This window comes from Nelusetta ayraudi, unplaced genomic scaffold (genome assembly GCF_046127955.1).
Source record: "Nelusetta ayraudi isolate G7.1 ecotype Tasmania unplaced genomic scaffold, CSIRO-AGI_Nayr_v1 ptg000048l, whole genome shotgun sequence".
Lineage (NCBI taxonomy): Eukaryota > Metazoa > Chordata > Actinopteri > Tetraodontiformes > Monacanthidae > Nelusetta > Nelusetta ayraudi.
The window spans coordinates 14,577,737-14,583,736 of record NW_027466098.1 but is presented as its reverse complement, the minus strand read 5'-3'; positions in this window follow the sequence as shown (position 1 = coordinate 14,583,736).

The following is a 6,000-nucleotide window of genomic DNA, read 5'->3' as shown; positions in this document are numbered from 1 at the left end:
TGAGTTTCTCATTAGTCACCACACAGATGGAACACCTTCCTGCAATATATGCTTTTAATTTGTAGTCTGTACAGTGCACTTTACTCTCAGAATATCAACTCTTTAAAAAAAAAAAAAACTCTGAAAAAAAAATCTTTCTGTTGGCCTCCCTGCATCCAGATCGAGGTGATTTAAAATGTAAATGATTCTGATGTGTTGCATCAGAGCCGCCCGGGGCAGCGTGCGCTGATCCAGCGGCACTGGTGCCTCCTCTCACACGGATCAGCATCAGGTGTTTATCTTAAGGGTGATTTGACCGAACACAGTGTGACTTCCTCACATCTCCTCTTCGTCCACTGATCTCTCACTGTTTGGATCGCTTCACTGTTTCAGTGACTAACTTTGTTTCAAAATCAGATTTTTTCTTTTTCTTTTTCTTTCCTCAAGTCCTTAAGTGACACTGATGCCGTTTGGCTCACTAGTTGAACAGAGAAAGTCATCTTGGCTCTAACGTAAAGTCCATCCTCCTCTCAGAGGACACACTGCCTCCTCAAAGACTGGTGCAGTTGCTGGAGCTGATTAGATCCTTGTCAGCAGTCATGTTTTTCGGACATGAATGTCACGTTTGGAAAAGCACACATTCACTTGTAGAATCATGAACTCCTACTCAGATGAATAGGGCTGCAACTGTCAGATGGACAGTTTGTTTTGAGATGAAAGGCGTCACTCATACCTCAGAAGACCAAGGGCTTCAGCTTTGAGTTTGTCTTACTGCGAAATTTTTTTAGTCGTAGCCGTTTGCCTGAGGCGTTTGAGAAAATTTAGATAAATGGGAATGCTTTACCGTTTTAGTGTTCAGAGGGGTAACTGTGATATATTTTATTTTGAAAAGAAAGTACAATACGTCAAGTTTTTTTTAATGGGAAAACTACATTCCACAGCAGAGTGTTTGTTCAAAATGGAGTTGGGAGGTATAAGATATTATTTTAAGTTTCTTGTTTGCTGTTTTTTTTTTTTCGTTCCTTGATTGGATTTGGATGTTTGCTGTTCTGAGCTTCGATGACTGATTGTATTCAAGTCAGTATATATTTGCTGTGTACATTCGATTTCTCCGTCTTCCTGTTTGATAAATGTAATCGCCATAAGAACTAACAGGGTTGGCTTTTCTTTTGTCCTTTTTTTTTGAGTGCCGTGCAGCTGTTTGCTTATGATGGAGAGCATGTCTGGATCCAAAATTGTAGCTTTTTAATGTTGTTGAAATAAAAAAGCCATCAATGAAATACAAAGCCTCCCCTTCAGAGGGGAGAAGACGCTGACATTTGTACCACCTTCCAAAGTGTATGCAATATAAAGTACACAGTTCAGATTTTCTTTTTCCATGTTTAGCCAATGAACCTAATCTTTTGATTAAGTCTTTTTTTTTCTGGTATGAGACAAAATAAAACAATGTTTTCTCTGAAATGGTATTCCTTCTAACTTTATTTAAAACTGTGATGGTAATGAATGTTTTTGTCCTATACCCTTGTGGTGTGTACGCTGGCACCCTCTATTCCTTCTCTCCCATGGATTTATAGGGTTATTCACTCTGCTCTCTACTCAGCGGCAGTGATAGATGCTTCTTCTGCATATTGAGCAGCCAAAAATACAAAAATAAAACAGTCTTGTGCATGCTTTTGTCCTTTGCTGCTGCAGAACAGAATGAATTACTGCTGCTCTTCACCCCTTTCAGCGCATGAAGGTAAAGGCACATAATCCTTGCACAATGTGCTGCCCTGCATTTCATTTTATGGCTGCAGCATGTGACTCATCCGCATACATCAGGCTTTAGCAGTCTGTCCGTGGATCCTTTTGGCTGTGTAGATATGACGGGCTGCAGGATGAAATCTGAGGCGGCTAAACGCTGCATCTCTCCTGCATCTTCTGCTGCGGGACGTTTCTCTCAAACTAAGACCCAATCGTTGTGTGTTGCGTACTTTTGGCTCCTCCTCGTCCGCAGCATCGTCAAGTCTAACGGAGATGTAGAGAGTTGCACCGGAAATTTAATATAATCCTTTCAGCAGAAAGGTTAAAATTTCCACCCTCTACAATTCTGCATCCTTTTCGAAAGGTCGATCAAATGATTCAATGTGCTGTTTTCTTTAGCAGAAACCGAAATACAGGTGGGTGCTTGTTACTTTTATGTTTAAAATGGTTTAAAAGATACCAATTATGTTCAAAGTAATTCACTTACTGGTATTATTTATCAAAGTTGACATTTGAAATGGAGATATTTGAACTCTATATGGATGATGTTGTGCAGTTCAACATAAAAGTGGATCATATTTAGAGAGAGATAATTTTAAGGTACCCCAGCTTAGGGGTCACTGTTCTGTGAAAAATGTAGAAAATAACATCAAATCAAACATTTTAACTTGAGTGAATGAGTCGATTCAGTCCTTTTACTCTCACCAGAGTTTATTTATTTTTATTTTTATTTTTATTTTTTTTAATGTATTTTACTTTACTTAGGTACAGAATGTGAACACTTTTGCAACTGGATCCAGGCCGAGCCACTCTTTCATTACAATCTCTAATCAAACAGTAAAGGTCTGCTAATTAATAGTTACTTGGGTAGAAAAAAACGTGCTATACGCTGTGACCTTTTGTATTTTCGCCTCCACTTTTTTTTTTCCTTTTGCCGCAGTAAGCGGCACTGCCTCTTGTTTTGACAAGCCTTCCCGGAAGTTGCATTTTTTAAGCCACGCTCAATTGACGACGGTCCCATCCAGTTGATGCCAGAGAGACGTCCTCCTCCACTTGGCTCAGCCCGCCCGGTGCGCACTGAGGGCTCGGAGAGGTCAGCCGGCCGCGGTCAATACGCACTCACCGGCGAGCCGAGCAGCTGTCCTGCGTCCATCACACGCCGGGTACCGGAGTGGACCAGCGGTCAGAAGACGAGGGACAGCGGCGGTGGTGGAGGTAGTGGCGGCTGGCTCTGCTGTCCGGACTCAGATGAACTCGGAACAGTCGGCGGAGGAGACGTCGCCAGGAGCTCCGGCAGCGAGATGAAAGCGGCCGGCAGACAAGTGACCGTGAGCGCCGCCGAGAGGGAGAAGCTGAACGGGGACATGAAGCGGAGGCCGAGCTACCCGGGCGAGCTGCGGGCCAAGCACGTCAACATGTCAACTAAGATTTGGATTAAAGTGGCCATGGCCATCGTCTATTTCCTCTGCGTGTCCGTGGCCGCCTTCATCCTGGTCATCTACTACGTGTTCTTCTGGACGCCCGACCCGCACTACAACATCACCAGCACCGAGGCACCCAACCTCACCGCCGGCGCGTCGAGGTCGGGATGACTATGTAGCAGGCACGCGCGCGCGCGCGCACACACACACACACACACACACACAAACACACACACACACACACACGCACACACGCACACACACACACGCACACACACACACACACACACACACACACACACACTGGATTTATGCAGGTGACTGCACCTGACATGGGGCTGCAGTGCCAGCAGGGACCGATGGGAAAGGACATCACGCAGGGAGGGCTGCAGAGTTTGGTTTGGGGAGGCTGCTGCTGACTGAGGACTGAGGACCTGCATGGGGGAGGAGGGCAAAGACTGCCGGGATACATCGGTGTTCCACATGCAGGGTGCAGATGGGGAGCCCAGGCTGTTCTTTTGTTGTACTTACCTGTCTGAAACACTCTGTCCTTCCTGGGAGGGTTTTTATTCAAATGCCTTTTTTTCTTTTTTCTTTAAAAAAAAAAAAAAAGTATATATATATATATGAATTCCTCTTCCAAGGCTCTTTCAAGAAGGTCGCGGGTTCGATTCCAGGCCTTGGGGTCCTTTTTCTGCGTGAGAGTTTGCACGTTCTCCCTGTGTCTGTGCGGGTTCTCTCCGGCTTCCTCCCACAGTCCAAAAACTCAAGGTGAATTGGGAACTCTAAATTGTCCGTGTGTGTGTAAGTGTGTGTTACCCTGACTTCGCCCCCAATGAAGGCTCCAGAAGACCCACGCAGCCCTGAGTGTAGGGGTAAGCGGATGTTGAAAATGGATGGATGGATAAATTATAAAGTATCTCTCACATACTAGTAGCCTGAAAAACCTTCATGATTTTTGTTAGTGCTGAGTGGGTGTTGTGTACAAGAAATGAAGCGGGTGGTTCCTTTTTGTAAGCCATACTAAAATATTATCTTGTGAGCAGATTACGAGGCACAGCGATGGAGGAGATAAGCAAAGAAAGAAGCACTTTTGGGTAGATGCAGACCTCGAGCTGCTGTTGACTCGCAAACTGCTGCTAAACTTAAATATTCAGCCATCAGGCCCACGGGCATTCACCTGCAAAGCCATTGCATTAAACTCCACCAGACCAAAATGAAATCTTTAAGCAATTGGATTTTTAATTTTTTGTTGGAAATGGGCATAAAATTAAATTATGTCTTATTTATGTCTTATTTGAAAAAAGGTTGTCTGTAAATGAGCTGAGAAGTTTGTATTCTTTTTCTTACATTTTATGCAAAATAAGTCTATTTATTTAGGCTCATCAATCAATCCTTCCTGTAGCCTTGTAAACACAACCCCATTCAGACTCCGTCACAGAGAGAGATGATGATTTTCTTTTCTATATTCATCCGTTTTTGGCAATTATAACTTTATCAGCACAACCCGCTTAGCCTGAAGTGGCACCATTTGCAATACGTGATACATAATCGGCTTAAGGCCTTTGTGTGACTCCTTCATTATGTCGCACTTCTCGTCACCTGTAAACTTTGATGTGTAAAGCAGGTTGTGGTTGCCGTCACTTCAAACACGGCCTCCGTCCAACCCTGTGCCCAGCAGGTCTGCTCAGCCGTCCATTCATGAAAGAAAAAAGGTCCCGTGTGCTGCACTGTGCACTCCTGGCAACTGTAGAAACATTAGTGAGCAACGCATTTGGACTCGACCCCAATTTTATTTTAAGGGCGAAAATGCCAATGACGTCCTTTATTTTTCTGCCAATAACATTCTGGACCTTTTTCTCCTGCACTTTATATCATTTCTGACCAATCAAAGATTTATTTAAAACAAACTTGACATCTCCCAGGACCCACACAAGAACCTCAGTCCCAGGAGATGGAAACCTTGACCTCTTCTTCTTCTTCTTCTTCTTCTTCTTCTTCTTCTTCTTCTTCTTCTTCTTCTTCTTCTTCTTCTTCTTCTTCTTCTTCTTCTTTGGGGCCCCTTGGATTTTATTAAATGGCCCTTAAGAGCACGATTGCAAAAAAACAGAAATTGTAGCCATTGAACTCCTCAGACCTTCAAATTAAGTGATATCTTCAGAGACTAAGTGATGTATGAAGAATCCCTGGCAACCTTAAAGACTCCATTCAAAATATATTGTTGACTCCACCTCAAGAACCACAGAGAGGCTAAAGGGCCACAACCCCTGAGGCCTACTGCACTGACAATGTTCCTGTCAAGGAATGATGGACCTTTCTTCTCTCTCTCTCTTTCCACAGCAGGATGCTGTTTGTATTCAGGTATCTAGAGGAACTTTAATACCGTACTGTAGCAGATGTAGCCTAAATCGTGATCTGCAGTAGCTTGTATGGAAATGCAAGGCAAATTCTTCCTATACTCTCAGTAGTAACAGCAATTGTACTTTTTTAGAGCAACTTTTTTTTTGTCTTGCAATGTCTCACAGAGTGAGCATAGATACTCAATGCACCTCTTCGTTTTCTTGTTCTTCATTGCCAATGTTTGTTCACCTCACTTTGTTATTATGATTTGGGCAGCAAAGCCCTTAATCTACTAGACTGTTTCGTTTACAATGTAGCCTTGACAATTTATTGTGATGATAAACTATGCATTTATTCGAGTGTGGGTGTGGTCATTCGACTTTCTGCATAGGCTAGTTTAGTACAAACATAACCGAACTGTTGTCGTTCTAACCTGAATAGAAAATGGAAGGACATTTATTTTGAAGGACGTGGTGACGTCAGTCGAAGGCTATTTTAGATTTTGCATCAGGGACTG